Source organism: Schistocerca piceifrons, chromosome 5 (genome assembly GCF_021461385.2).
Source record: "Schistocerca piceifrons isolate TAMUIC-IGC-003096 chromosome 5, iqSchPice1.1, whole genome shotgun sequence".
In the NCBI taxonomy this organism is placed as follows: Eukaryota; Metazoa; Arthropoda; class Insecta; order Orthoptera; family Acrididae; genus Schistocerca; species Schistocerca piceifrons.
In genome coordinates this window covers 257934135-257950989 of record NC_060142.1, presented here as the reverse complement: position 1 = coordinate 257950989, position 16855 = coordinate 257934135, and the positions used below count along the sequence as shown (strand labels likewise).

The window sequence follows — 16855 nt, the reverse complement described above, 5'->3', positions numbered from 1 at the left end:
ACGTCCTCTTGAGTAGTCCCCGCACGGAGATCCGAATGGGGGACTATTTTACCTCCGGAATATTTTACCCAAGAGGACGCCATCATCATTAACTATACAGTAAAGCTGCATGCCCCCGGGAAAAATTACAGCTGTAGTTTCCCCTTGCTTTCAGCCGTTCACAGTACCAGAATAGCTAGGCCATTTTGGTTAGTGTTACACGGCCAGATCAGTCGATCATCCAGACTGTTGCCCCTGCAACTACTGAAAAGGCTGCTGCCCCTTTTCAGGAACCACGCGTTTGTCTGGCCTCTCAACAGATACCCCTCCGTTGTGGTTGCACCTACGGTACGGCTATCTGTATCGCTGAGGCACGCAAGCCTCCCCACCAACGGCAAGGTCCATGGTTCATAAACAAAAAAGAAAAGTAAGGGATCCTAAGATCGATCCTTGTGAGATACAACATCTATTAGTTCCCAGCTCATAGTACAACCATCTTCATCACTACTCTTCTGCCTCCACAAGGTATAAGCAAGCAAAATGGTGGAGTGTTATGACACTGGACGTGATTAATGCACTGATGAGTATCACCTTGACCAATAACATTGTTTGTTACAATTTATCATCATCTGCAAACAATTTGAGCAGTTATGTTCTTTCTCTAAAACAAAGACAGAGCCTTGTCTGAGGCAATTACCTTGTAATTTTTTCCTTTATCACTTATGTCAATACCGGAACAGCAAAGCGAAATGTGTGCCCACTTCCTGCAACACTCTCTCATTTCTTCAAGCACATCCTGACAAGATGGCTCCTGAAATCTGTTTTCTGCAACAAAAATTAACAATAAAATTATAAGCACATATAGAGGTAAAATAAATGAACACTGAAAACTGTATATTCAACAGTAGTGTTTAGCTCATGTAAGTTTTCAATAACAGTGGAACATTCCAGTCAAAATAAGCTCATTTTTAATACGAATTTTAAATCACCATCTCAGATTTTGGTGACACGTTTCACACAGATTAAGAAAAATAACCAGGAAATGCGACAATCATTTCTAAAATGTGGTGATTTGAAGATGTCAAAAATTGTCGCTCTGGCGTTATTTCAAATAGCTGTAGCAACTCTTCTAATTAAGCTAAAATGATGGGATAGGAGCAATTTTGCATCATTTTCCACGAGCTTTCCTATGATGTACAACACAATGTGGGTTTGGGATAGAAATTTTTTTTCAAATTCAAATTGTTAATTTATCAAAAAGTTCATCTTCAAAACTTTTCAAAAAAATTATACACAACACTTCCCATCACAATTGTTAACTAATTCCTAAGTATGAAAGTGGAACTGTCATGGGTTCACAGCTATATAAAATTTCCGAACAACCTATTTTACTAAAAAAATTTAAAAAATTGGGTATCTGCAAAATTTATACTTTCAATCAGAAATATACATACCTTGCCTGTAAATAAATTTTCGGTTGTTCATAAATTTATTTGCAATATGGTTTAGACGTAATTAGTGACTATGATGGGGGATTATTTTATTTGAACTACAAAAAACGTAAGTTTTTAATACAACTGTAATCTCATAGCAGTTCCAGAGCTGGCGTGGCCTAGAGTGTTCAATGGCAGATGGTTTACTTGGTTAACTCAGTCACACACACAACAAGTGCCTCATTGGGTGGACCAATAGTGTTTTCGTTGAACAAACACACACGCACGCACATGCACGCACGCTTTGAACACACTCCCTGACTAAAACAAAGGGAAGCACCATTAAAGTAATGAGGAAATGAAATGAAACTTCAAGGATTTAAAAGGTACCTTAAAATAGAGTCAAATTTACAAAGAGCTACACGCTAGGAGTCCACTTACCAGCATGATGTTGCCCCCCACTCTGGTCTAGATGCATGCACTGATATAGTAGGGAAGTATGTCATAATGTACTGGTATCCTGTTCCGAGGCAAGCTGACTCACAATTATTGTAACTGGTATGAAACTTCCTGGCAGATTAAAACTGTGTGCCCGACCGAGACTCGAACTCGGGAACTTTGCCTTTCGCGGGCAAGTGCTCTACCATCTGAGCTACCGAAGCACGACTCATGCCCGGTACTCACAGGTTTACTTCTGCCAGTATCTCGTCTCCTACCTTCCAAACCTTACAGTTCGAGTCTCGGTCGGGCACACAGTTTTAATCTGCCAGGAAGTTTCATATCAGCGCACACTCCGCTGCAGAGTGAAAATCTCTTTCTGGATTGTAACTGGTCCTTGACATCCTGGATACTGGCACTGGCATGGAGTTGACATCAGAGCTGGTCCCATACATGTTCTATTAAGGAAAGGTCTGGGGATCCTTCTGGCCGCGGGAGTACCTCAACATCATGCCAAAAGTTCATATAGATACATCTGCCATGAGGATGCACAATGTCCATGACGTACTGAGTAACGCCGTTATGCCTCTCCAAAACACTGGAAGAATGGGAACTCTCCTCAGGCCACCTCCATATTCACAGATGGTCATCCAACCTCTATACTCACAGATGATGGTAATCCAGGGTACTGCAGAATTGTGATTCATTGCTGAACACAATGTAACATAAATTATCAATGCTTCCTAGTCACAGTAGCACTCCAAATGCATTTATTTGTGTTGTATGCTAACAGCAGCTTATGCACGGGACAGTTACTTCTAAGTGTGACTGCTGCTAATCTCCAAACAACAGTGTGAGATGACATAGAACGTTGCAGGCAATCAAATACTTGTACTCAGCTGGCAGGCACAGATGTAAAGGGCTTAAAATGTAATTGGTGCACAATACAAAAATGTAATTGGTGCACAATACAATGATCCCTCTGTGTTGCAGTCAGACTTGTTCGACCAGAACCCTGACAATGAGTACGCCAACCCTTACTCTCTTATGCAGTCCAATACTGACCCACTGTCACATCCAAATTCACCACAAATCTGGATGTAGCATGGGTTGTACAGTCAGCCAGATGAGACCCCTTTCTAACTATACAGAGTGCTGACAACACTATCTCAAACAAGTATCCTGCATCTCTGTATCCTTCATAGTGATCACTCAACATCTGACACTGCTCCTTCCATACCCTACCAGGCCTAGTAACAACATTAAACATGAACAACAGTAATGCACTCTGGCGGTCGTTCTACACGCCACAGAGAATTTCAACTCTAATCACTGACACCTGCCAATGATGTGTACAAATTACACTGACATCTAACAATGTCTTCTAGGTGCTTCTCTTTTTCTGTCGAGCAGGGTATTATACTACAAACTCCCTAGCAAAATATAACATATAAAATAGATGATAAATTTTAAGTCCACCAGTGTAACAGTAACAAGAGTTCAATACTCAGCCATTTTCTCATTCTCATATACAATGATGAGCCACAATATTATGAGCACTGCCCACTCCACGACTGAATGCTGCTGTGTAATGCTGGGAGTACACGATGTGGCAACAAAAGCAGAGGCAAATCTTGAATCATTCTAGCAACAATAATACAAGCCACAAATGGGGAAATCTACTGCTTACCTGTCAACTTTAAAAAACAGAAATCTGGAAGATCCCAAATCCCAAAAATTTAACGTGTGCATGCGTCACAAGGTGTTCAAACATAGTGAGAAAAGACTACATAGAAAGAGATTACAAATAATATTAACACATATAATTTAGGCTACATTTTAAGATCACTAATTTTGAACTCTACAAAGTTAGATACTTACATAAGTTATTTGCTGATGAGTGTTCATTTGCTGTCACTTAACATTGGGAACAGTTCACACACTACACAAAAATAAGCTTTCCCTGATTTCCCACTTACAAAAAAACTTTCTCCCAGGTAGAAAAACACTTTTTCTGTGTTAAGTGACAATATACTTATAGCAATTCTTTGAATGGTTAAAGTTTAATACACCGACATAGAACTTCCTGGCTCTTTAGAAAACGAATGCCAGCCAACAGCAGTATCAGTGTTAAGTAGCGCGAACTCACAAATAGGAAAAGTTAGTAGTTTAAATTAACATACAGAGTGAAGTTACAAGAAAAGCTAAGCTTTCACATATAATATTGGTCTTTTTGCATGTGTTACACTTTAAGATACATCACACAAAAGTGCCAGTAAAATTTTAAATAATGGCATAAATGTCTGGCCTTCTGGGCCTGAAATATTTTAAGTGTCTGGCCCTTAAAGTGTTAAGCTTTAAATGAGAGTCAAACACTTAGTGATTTAAGAAATTCAAAGCACATTCTCACACATAAAATAATTCATCTTGTGTAAAATGCAGTTTACTTGTAAGTAATGCTTTTCAAATCACCATTTGCAATATTTTCCCGTGACCTGTTAGAATTTGTTACAGTAGTTGTCAGAGCACACTATAAAAAAGGTGTTACTGCACACACATAACTACGATGACGTAGGAAGCCTGTAAGTTCGTATGTACAGAGTGAAAATTATTGAACTATATGAAATAAAATCATCACAACTTCTGAAAGGTTTGTGTTACGATGTTCAAATTGCTGGGTTGGCCATTGGGAACGATGGGAATCAGTATGGTTTGGTTTAGCGACAAAGCCCACAGACATTTGGATGGGTTCGTCAACAAGCAAAACTGGCGCATCTGGGGGACTGAGAATCCATATTTCACAATCAAAAAGTCTCTTCACTCTCAATGAGTGACTGTGTGGTGTGCAATGTCCATCCCGGAATAATTGGTGCAATATTCATTGATGGTATGATGACTACCGAATGGTACGCGGATGTTTTGGAAGATGATTTCCTCCCCATGATCCAAAGTGAACCTGATTTCGACAAGATGGGACTCAACATGATAGTAGCAAAAGAGTGTTTGATGTCCAGGAGGAACACTTTATGGACTGCATTCTGGTTCTGGTCCCAGAGACCACTGGTATGGGCCCCAATTGGCTGCCATGTTCTGATCTGAACACTTGTGATTCCTTTTTGGTGGCTATATTAAAAACAAGGTGTACAGCAACAACCCCCAAAACCATTGATGAGCTGAAAACAGCCATCCAGGAGGTGATCAACAGCATTGATGTTCCAACACCATGTTCCAACACTCCAGCGGGTCGTGCAGAATTTTGCTATTCGTCTGCGCCACATCGTCAATGATGGCAGGCATATCGAACATATCATAACCTAAATCCAAATATCTCTAGTAACGTTTACATGTTGAACAAAGTGTATGCACATTGTAGTTTTTAACTGATTTTCATTTTTTTCATATAGTTCAGTAATTGTCATCCAGTATATAGAATTGAGAGATCTTAAAACTACATCATAAATGAAACAGGATATCAGAGAATACTCCAACAGCATCGGAATTTCGTAAATCACACTTAAATGCATAATTCGGCTTAAAATGCACATTCATATGCCCAGATTCACAAAGAAGTAGGCCTTCAACCTGATGTCGAGCTTTTGAGTGTGGTTTTTGGCATGCAAATTTTCTTGGAGTACCAGTACTGTAGTATCTCCTGTTTCATTCTTTATTATGGCTTAAAGCCATATGTGCCAGATGAAAACGTGCACTTGAAATTCAGAAAACAGTTGAAACTCGACAATAGCGTGGAATGAAATACTTCATTACAAATAAATTGATTGCCTCTACAGAAAAGATTAACAAACGCCAAATGTCTTCAGCAAATCAACAAAAATAACTTCGTTGTTCTGCAAAGCGACTGATTAATGCTTCACTGCCAAAAACGTGAAAATAAAATAAAATTTAAAAAACTGAAACTAATAGCTTTCTGTAATTGTGTGAATGTATTTTAATTCAATTGATAGCTCCCAGCCACAGAAATCAGTTTTGTTCCCATTTGACATGGGAGCTGTAAACAAAAACACAGATCATGTGGGGACCCCACCCTCCCCACTACAACTCAAAACTGTCATGTGCGGGCACGAATCTGGCAGCTTGGGTGCGCCAGAAAATTTTTTCTGGGAAACATTTGGCTACTTGTTGCTACTGCTGATAAAGCTAACAGCCACACTTCAAGTAGGCAGAAGCAGATGGTACAGTACTGCTCATACGCAAATCAACTGTGCAAGCGCATGAGCCCACTGGCAACTGCTCAAAAGTATCTAATGCAAACAATTATGTCGTCACACTCATCAGAAGCAGTTTGCTGTTATGAAGTATCGCACAGCCTTCATCCTACTGTGATTTGTTGCTACATATGGCGCATTTCCTTTGCAACTTACTTTTTTTCTCTGTAATTTATGTATTACTGCTGCAGTATTATTCTGCAGTAAAATTCTTTGTTAGAGCATGAGTTTTTAGCAGTAAAAATTACAAAAATTCAACTGAAAACAAAAACAATGAAAAATTCCTGAAATTCTATAAAATTCCTGGGTTTTTTCCCAGTTGTTCCAGGGCATATACACCCTATTGTTACACCAGGTTGATTGCCATGCCAAGATACATTGTCATCCAGGCGAACAGTTGCTCAAAACACGCATAACACTACTGACAGTATTATCCCCGGCTTCTACGGGACCTGTGTTAGTCATCAAAGGCACAATGACACCTGTAAGTACAAGACCCTCACAGAACACATCCAAGATGCTATCAGATGCTATCTCTACAACTTTAAATGACCGGCCTTCAATTTATGGGAACTACCTGACCTGTGCGTATACATCTGGTGCCACATACCTTTGTAATCCTGCCAAAAACATTACGAATCCATGCCAAACAGAATTGCTGCTGTACAGTCTTTTAAAGGTAGGCTGAAAAGCCATTAAACAAATGGTCATAATGTTTTGGCCCATTAGTGTGTACGAACGACATGGCACAACCCTATAATTCGAACATAATATGCTACACAGATGACTCCTTAAATCAGTTTCTACACTAAAATTGTTTGCAAATAGAGTGTAATGGAAGTTAATAAATACAGTACTTCAATGATAAAGACCTGCAGATGAACATTGGTAAATCTCTATTATTCATATTTGAAATAGCAGTTGCATCTTAGGTCGTAGAGAATCTTGAGTGTGAATGTGAAAGGTTTGTGCAGCATAAATACTCAACAATGTAATCTTTATACCCTTTAGATTAATTAAAACTCTGAGACCCTCAAAATGAAGCAAATACATGTTTGATGTTCATGATCACAAAAGTAGGAGCAAAAAGAGACCTAAGAGCTAATAAAAGTAAAATGACAAATCTAAGCCCATCTACCAATGGTCAAATTTGGTTTAACAAGTGGCCAAACCAATTAAGAAAATTTAAGGTGAATGATTTCAAATTTCAACACAAAAGTTCATAGCAAAATGTTTGTATTCTTCAAAAAATTTTAAGTAGGAAGGTGATGTATTAAATGAGATTGAACCAGTAAAATATACATTGAACGGCCAGAACATTATGACCACTAACCTCCTATCAATTTAAACCTGTCCTTGGTATAGCAGCATCCCCTGGCTAGGAATGACTGCTAATCAAATGCACACACGGTGCAAGTAGCATCAGAGCATGCTGTCCGTGTGTACAATGGAGAAGATTTACCAACTATCTGAGTTTGATTGAGTGCAAATTGTGACAGCCTGGAGGCTCGACACGAGCATTTCAGGAACTGCATGATTTGTTGGGTGTTTGAAGAGAGCTGCAGTGGGTGTCTTCAACATGTGGCGAAACCAAAGTGAAATCATCTCCAGACTTTGTGGGCTTCAGTGGGCACCCATCATTTCAGATGTTGGACATCATAAATATTATACACCTGCAGTCGTGCATATTGTAAATACAGATGAATTATGTTGCACCATTATGCTAATTGTAAGGTGTAAGTACATCGATACAATTCGCTGATAACATTGCTCTCATAAGTGAAAGTAGAGAAGTATTATACAATCTGCTGAATGGAATGTACGGTCTAATGAGTACAGAGTATGGATGAGAGTAAATCAAAGAAAGACGGAAGTAATGAGATGTAGCAGAAATGAAACCAGTGAGAAACTTATCATCTGGATTGACGGTCACGAAGTAGATGAAGTTAAGGAATTCTGTTACTGACACAGTAAAATAACCAATGACAGACAGTGCAAGGAGGGCATCAAACACAGACTAGCAATGGCAAAAAGGGCATTCCTGGCCACGGGAAGTCTACTAGTAATCAAACACAGGCCATGATTGGTGGAAGAAATTTCTGAGAACATTGGAGCACAGCATTGTATGGTAGTGAAACATGGACTGTGGGAAAAGGGGAACAGAAGTGAATTGAAGCATCTGAGATGTGGTGCTACAGACGAAAGTTGAAAATTAGGTGGACTGACAAGTTCAGCAATGAGGAGGTTCTGCGCAGAACCGGAGAAAATAAATATGAGGAAAATACTGACAAGAAGAAGGTATACGATGATAGGACATCTGCTGAGGCATCAGAGAATGACTTCCATGGTACTAGAAGGAGCTGTTGAGGGCAAAATCTGTAGAGGAAGACGGAGATCAGAGTACATCCAGCAAATAATTGAGTACGTAGGCTGCAAACGCTACTCTGAAATAAAGAGGTTGGCGCAGGAGAGGAATTTGTGGCGGGCCGCACCAAACAATTCAGGAGACTGAAGACTCATCAAAAAAGAAAGAAAGAAATTAAAAAATGGAGGTGGGACGTTGCTAATTAAGGTTTCGGTCTGTTTGAAGTACCAAAAACTGAACATTTCCTATTTCTCTATGTTCGATAAGACCATCGGTATAGCTCCTGGTATTCTCCGAGACATGCTGAACAGACTGTACTGATAGCAAAAATTAATGATGATTATTTTTTCTTCAGTTGTCAGGTGGTTTTCACATATTTTGAGTGATAACTATTCAATATGCGTACAAGTAATAAGTTTTATCCCTATACTTTTATAATCTTGCAAAAAGGTCAAAATCTTTGAACAATTCGAGTAGGAGCTCACATCCAGGTGTTAGAAATAACAGTGAACCCATTGCTTGAAACTCAGATCGATGTGATCGGAGACAAATCTTTACAAGCTATTTTCTGTCTCCAACTACATAACATACATAAACCAGCTGAGCCCACTACCACATTTGTAACTTCTTCACAATGGTTGTATGGTCCACACAACCAAAATCCTTAGCTGTGGTGCAAGACATTTCCAAGGGCAATAACATCACGTTTTAAATTTAATACGTTATTATCAGAGAGCACTATTCTGTATTAAGTGCTTAGCATCAAAACAAAGCTCCAGGAGTAGACACCATTCTGTTATAACTACTGGGTCGACAGAAGCGTCCGATACCACGCGTTGGCTTTGACACGTGACATAAGAGTGTTGTCGTTTGTGATGTCATGACGGCGCGGAGTTTGGTTTGTGAGTGTGGCGTGTTTGTCGATGTCGTGTTGTGATTTGTTGTGTTCTCTGGTGGTATGTTCAGGGTTTTCGTTTGTGTGGTGTGATGGGCTCAGTTTGCTTTTGCTCATTATCCAGAATTGTTCGAGTGTCGGCTGTGTTTGTAGTGGAATTCATTTCAGTGAGCTAACGATTTTGTGTGAAGGTTAATTAGTGTTGTTCCCTGTACATCGTGTGGTACTTTAGTAAAATTAATGGACTGTTGTTTTTGTTCAGGAATGGATATGACTGATAAAATTAACAGTGCGCAGGTCAAGGGAAGTGTTCGATCATAATGTGTGGCTGTGTATGTTGATATTGGTATCGGGCAATATTTTTGAGCTATATGGGCCAAGGGAAGTGTTTGATCCTAATTTATGGGATCGGGAGCTGCTGTTGAGTTATTTAGGTCAAGGGAAGTGTCCGATTCAAGATGATATTGTGTTTAGTGGTATTTGGGGAGTTTTGTGATGTCGGTTTTTTCGTCATTTTGTATGGTTTTGTATGGGGGTGGGTGTCTAAATTTGTTTATATTTAGTTTGCCCCCACCCAGAAACACCCCATTTCCCGCGCTTGTTCCGTTAGTGTCATTAGGCTTTTTGTGGAAAGTGTGCGTGTTTGTTTTTCGATGTATTTTCGTCCTCATAATGTGTACATACCGACTTTATATGCGCCATATTGGAATCGTGGTTTATGGTCATACTAACATGAATTCTTGCGATTACAGAAGTGTAGGATTCCACCCGACTGCTTTGACGCATGATGTTATCAACATGGCGGAAAAAGCTATTCTAAGCGTCTCCAATATGGCGCCTATGATGTCACGAACACACACATGAATATACGTATACATAAGACAATAACATCTCCCTACAAATCAAACTAAGGGGGCAACTGCGGCAAATTGGGAGTATTAGGGAGCGGAAAAGATAACAGTAAAAAAACACACCACGATCCAAAAACACACAAAACAACGGAAAAAATGCACAGGAATCGGACACTTCCCTTGACCTATTTAGGTCAACCGCAGCTGACGATACCACAACAGCAATACCTACAGCGAAAACGACACCAAATGGAAACAGACATTTCCCTTGACATGTGACAATACCAAAACACCAATAAATAAAACTACGAAAAATTAAAATCGGTAATTTCCCTGTACCTATATAGGTCAACCATAACTACTGATACGAAAAATCCAACAACTGAACTAAGAAAAACAAAACAAAAACCACAACACCTCAAAAAGTCAAAAATTCCTGTATGTAAAATGAACCACACACACACACACACACACACACACACACACACACACACACACACACACACACAGAGAGAGAGAGAGAGAGAGAGAGAGAGAGAGAGAGACATCACACATAACAAGACATCTACAACCAACTCATGAACCGCAAGTCTCTAGAGGAACGGAAGGTTCCAAATGATTGGAAAAGAGCACAGGTAGTCCCAGTCTTCAAGAAGGGTCGTCGAGCAGATGCGCAAAACTATAGACCTATATCTCTGACGTCCATCTGTTGTAGAATTTTAGAACATGTTTTTTGCTCGAGTATCATGTCGTTTTTTGGAAACCCAGAATCTACTATGTAGGAATCAACATGGATTCCGGAAACAGCGATCGTGTGAGACCCAACTCGCTTTATTTGTTCATGAGACCCAAAAATATTAGATACAGGCTCCCAGGTAGATGCTATTTTTCTTGACTTCTGGAAGGCGTTCGATACAGTTCCACACTGTCGCCTGATAAACAAAGTAAGACCCCACGGAATATCAGACCAGCTGTGTGGCTGGATTGAAGAGTTTTTAGCAAACAGAACACAGCATGTTGTTATCAATGGAGAGACGTCTACAGACGTTAAAGTAACCTCTGCCGTGCCACAGGGGAGTGTTATGGGACCATTGCTTTTCACAATATATATAAATGACCTAGTAGATAGTGTCGGAAGTTCCACGCGGCTTTTCGCGGATGATGCTGTAGTATACAGAGAAGTTGCAGCATTAGAAAGTTGAAGCGAAATGCAGGAAGATCTAAAGCGGATAGGCACTTAGTGCAGGGAGTGGCAACTGACCCATAACATAGACAAATGTAATGTATTGCGAATACATAGAAAGAAGGATCCTTTATTGTATGATTATATGATAGCGGAACAAACACTGGTAGCAGTTACTTCTGTAAAATATCTGGGAGTATGCATGCGGAACGATTTGAAGTGGAATGATCATATAAAATTAATTGTTGATAAGGCGGGTACCAGGTTGAGAGTCATTGGGAGAGTCCTTAGAAAATGTAGTCCATCAACAAAGGAGGTGGCTTACAAAACACTTGTTCGACCTATACTTGACTATTGCTCATCAGTGTGGGATCCGTACCAGAACGGGTTGACGGAGGAGATAGAGAAGATCCAAAGAAGAGCGGCGCGATTCGTCACAGGGTTATTTGGTAACCGTGATAGCGTTACGGAGATGTTTAACAAACTCAAGTTGCAGACTCTGCAAGAGAGGTGCTCTGCATCGTGGTGTAGCTTGCTCGCCAGGTTTCGAGAGGGTGCGTTTCTGGATGAGGTATCGAATATATTGCTTCCCCCTACTTATACCTCCTGAGGAGATCACGAATGTAAAATAAGAGAGATTAGAGCGCGCACGGAGGCTTTCATACAGTCGTTCTTCCCGCGAACCACACGCCACTGGAACAGGAAAGGGAGGTAATGACAGCGGCACATAAAGTGCCCTCCGCCACACACCGTTGGGTGGCTTGTGGAGTATAAATGTAGATGTAGAACTCTGCACTACAATGACGTCACACGCAACACCCTCACGTCATGGGGTCAAAGGGGACGGGTGGAATCGGACGCTTCCAATGACCTGAATTCTTTACAGAAGAATGGAAAACTGTTGGAAGCCAACCTCAGGGGAAATCAGTTTGGATTCCAGAGAAATTTAGGGACATGTGAGGCAATACTGACTGATTTCTAATGGAATATAGGCTAAGGAAAGGCAAATCTATGTTGTTGAGTAGAATATTCTCTTTCAAATTCTAAGGATGGCAAGGGTGAAACACAGGGAGTGAAAGTCTATTTACAATTCATAAAGAAACCAGATTACAGTCACAAGAGTCAAGGGCCATGAAAGGGTAGCAGGGGCTGAGAGAGACAGAGTTCTAATGTATCCCCAGTGTAAATCAATTTGTAAATTGAGCAAGCAGTAAAGGTAATAAAAGAAAAGTTTGGAGAAGGAATTAAAGTCCAGGAAGAAGAAATAAAAACTTTGAGGTTTGCTGATGACACTGTACTTCTGCCACAGGCAGCAAAGGACTTGGGAGACGAAATGAACAGACAGGATCTTGAAAGATATAAGATGAACATAAACAAAAGCAAAATGAGGATAATGAAATGTTCTCAGATAACATCAGGTGATGCCAAGGGAATTAGATTAGAAAATGAGACACTTAAAGTAGTAAAGGAGTTTTGCTATTTGGGGAGCAAAATAACTGATGATGGCCAAAGTAGAGAGGATATAAAATGCAGACTGGCTGTAGGAAGGAAAACATAGTTTAGTCAAGAAGAGAATAGAAGCTTTTGAAATGTGGTGCTACAGAAGAATGTTGAAGATTAGATAGGTAGATCATGTAACTAATGAGGATGTACTGAACAGAATTGGGGAAAAAGGATTTTGGGGGCAACTTGACTAGAAGAAGGGATTGGTAGGTAGGACATGTTCTGAGGCATCAAGCGATCACAAATTTCGTATTGGTGGGAAGCGTGGAGGATAAAAATCGTAGAGGGAGACCAAGAGATGAATTCTGTAAGCAGACACAGAAGGATGTAGTTTGTAGTAGTTACTTGGAAATGAAGAAGCTTGCACAGGATAGAGTAGAATTCAGAGCTGCATCCAACCATTCTTCGGACTGAAGACCACAAAAGGAAGAAGTTTTACTGTACACGATCTCCAACCGTATTTCAGTAATTTGTCAATGAGTGGGTATGTAATTATTTGTGAACAAGCTCCACAAGAAAGTATTGCTTTACGTTCCTTGTTAAGGACTCAATACATAGGCCTTCAGTATATTCACCATGAACGATTTTCATAAAAGTTTAATCAGGGTAACAGGTCATGTTCATTGCGCTCCACAGCAACATATAGGTAATTAAGTAGACTATTGCAGAAAAAAGTACGTCCACTGAACACCATACAGTGTAACATTATGATTGTTTTAATTTCTCTACGGTACACACGCATACAACAGTTGGTCTTCCGTGTACAGATGATTTTCTAACATAAAAGCCCTACATACGTCGAAATAGTATCAATACGTAACATTCCTTCCAATGCATATCTGTCGGAAGATCAGACGCAATCTTACCTGTCAAGCACTTTTGTATTTTACAGGCTATTGGTTTACAAGGATCCTTTTTCATTCTTGAGCCAAGATTACAACAATACAAAAGTTCACTTCCTTACCTCACAACATATCTACAAAGGTGCCCTTAACATAAACAAGTGTTCATTTGTTACTTCTTTGCCTCGATTTAATAAGTCGATTATCGACAGATAGCGGAAGACACGATCGAATTCTCTAATATTGAAATGCATTTTTCAAATGTAACAAATTCCATACACTTGTATGTTCTCTTACAGTTTGCTTACTTTTCGGTTACAAGATTAAAGTACAGCCAAAGTTTCAGTGCTGATGATAACAGTGGTTTTCACATTAGAGGAGAATTGGCACTGGCCGCCACGTCGCATCAAAATATTGCCCAATGCATTGCAATTCGTACAGGCAACCAACGGACTGTGACGTCACGTCATGACACGTGAAGGTTTCTTGGCAAGAAAGTTTTGACGATGCAGTCTGTCGGCATCGTTAGTTAGCCTATTTTCGTAGTAGTGGATTTTGTGCTTTTATTTCTTATTACTCTTCATCTTTTAGTGTTGTACTCCATAACAAACTGCTTTTTGGTTGCCGGTGCTGTAATTTGTCCAGGAAAAAGCTCTCCCTCATACTGCATAATGTCACAGTCCACTGTTGAGAGATTTTTGGAAGACATTACAGATAGTGCATGATTACTGTAGGAGCCATTACAGATGCAGACACTGTAGTAAGGGTTCTTTACGTTTCACTGTCTATGGTCAAGCCACTACTACTATCCAGCTACAGAATGTTTTCTCCTTCGATTAGGTTAGAATAGATTTTCTTTCATTTCAATTGATCCATAGTGAGGAGGTCCTCCAGGATGTCGAACATGTCAGAAAAACAATATTACATGACAAATATTTACAATATATTATCAGTTGGTCCTACTGAGAAATTCATCAATGGAGTCACTTGAACAGTCGGTTTTTGGTGGTCTCTTCTTTTTGTTTTACCCATTGATTTGTTAGATGATGAAGCCTATGGTGTGGGTGACAATGACTATGTGTCACAACCTGCTTAGCCTCGACCAGTTCTTCAGATGAAATACTTTTACCAGGAGACCATTGAGGCGTTTTTGCCTTTTTGTAGTTGGTGTTACTATATCACGTCTTGTGTTCTGTAAATGTTCTTTAAAACTCTCTTCCACCATGCTCCGAATGTTACCAAGCTCAAGGTTGGAAGGTAAACGAGACAGCCTAGTGGAAACAGATAAGCCTTCCTAAAAGCACTTTTTAAAATGTTGCATCCAGACTCTTGCATCTTTTACATTAGCTTCTTCCGAAGAGAAGGAAAAATCTCTTTAGCATAGTCTACATCTACATGACTACTCTGCAATACATATTTCAGTGCTTGGCAGAGGGTTCATCGAACCACGATCATACTATCTCTCTACCATTCCACTCCCGAACAGCGCGCGGGAAAAACGAACACCTATACCTTTCTGTTCGAGCTCTGATTTCTCTTATTTTATTTTGATGATCATTCCTACCTATGCAGGTTGGGCTCAACAAAATATTTTCGCATTCGGAAGAGAAAGTTGGTGACTGAAATTTCGTAAATAGATCTCGACGCGACGAAAAATGTCTCTGCTTTAATGACTTCCATCCCAACTCGCGTATCATATCTGCCACACTCTCTCCCCTATTACGTGTTAATACAAAACGAGCTGCCCTTTTTTGCACCCTTTCGATGTCCTCCGTCAATCCCACCTGGTAAGGATCCCACACCGCGCAGCAATATTCTAACAGAGGACTAACGAGTGTAGTGTAAGCTGTCTCTTTAGTGGACTTGTTGCATCTTCTAAGTGTCCTGCCAATGAAACACAATTTTTGGCTCGCCTTCCCCACAATATTATCTATGTGGTCTTTCCAACTGAAGTTGTTCGTAATTTTAACACCCAGGTACTTAGTTGAATTGACAGCCTTCAGAATTGTACTATTTATCGAGTAATCGAATTCCAACGGATTTCTTTTGGAACTCATGTGGATCACCTCACACTTTTCGTTATTTAGCGTCAACTGCCACCTGCCACACCATACAGCAATCTTTTCTAAATCGCTTTGCAACTGATACTGGTCTTCGGTTGACCTTACTAGACAGTAAATTACAACATCATCTGCGAACAACCTAAGAAAACTGCTCAGATTGTCACCCAGGTCATTTATATAGATCAGGAACAGCAGAGGTACCAGTACGCTTCCCTGGGGAACACCTGATATCACTTCGGTTTTACTCGATGATTTGCCATCTATTACTACGATCTATGACCTTCCTGACAGGAAATCACGAATCCAGTCGCACAACTGAGACGACACCCCATATGCCCGCAGCCTGATTAGAAGTCGCTTGTGAGGAACGGTGTCAAAAGCCTTCCGGAAATCCAGAAATACGTAATCAACCTGAGATCCCCTGTCGATAGCGGCCATTACTTCATGCGAATAAAGAGCTAGCTGCGTTGCACAAGAACGATGTTTTCTGAAACCATGCTGATTGTGTATCAATAGATCGTTCCCTTCGAGGTGATTCATAATGTTTGAATACAGTATATGCTCCAAAACCCTACTGCAAACCGACATCAATGATATAGGTCTGTAGTTCGATGGATTACTCCTACTACCCTTCTTAAACACTGGTGCGACCTGCGCAATTTTCCAATCTGTAGGTACAGATCTATCGGTGAGCGAGCGGTTGTATATAACTGCTAAGTAGGGAGCTATTGTATCAGCGTAATCTGAAAGGAACCTAATCGGTGTACAATCTGAACCTGAAGACTTGCCGTATCAAGCGATTTGAGTTGCTTCCCAACCCCTAAGGTATCTACTTCTAAGAAACTCATGCTAGCAGCTGTTCGTGTTTCAAATTCTGTAACATTCCATTCGTCTTCCCTGGTGAAGGAATTTCGGAAAACTGCGTTCAATAACTCCGCTTTAGCGGCACAGTCGTCGGCAACAGTACCATCGGCACTGAGCAGCGAAGGTATTGACTGCATCTTGCCGCTTGTGTATCATCAGTGATGTGCACGCCTTAGATGTGTTGCAAATTCTTTCTAGTTATTTGGCACCACGTTT

General features: G+C 40.2%; 1 long non-coding RNA gene across 1 annotated transcript; it reads right to left on the bottom strand.

Annotated features, from left to right (window-relative positions):
- Positions 1–691: 691 nt before the first annotated feature.
- On the bottom strand, positions 692–13929 carry LOC124798225. The gene is made up of 2 exons (XR_007016926.1): positions 13835–13929; positions 692–804 (listed from the first exon to the last, which is right to left on the bottom strand). It is a non-coding gene; the product is annotated as an uncharacterized LOC124798225 (long non-coding RNA).
- Positions 13930–16855: the final 2926 nt, after the last annotated feature.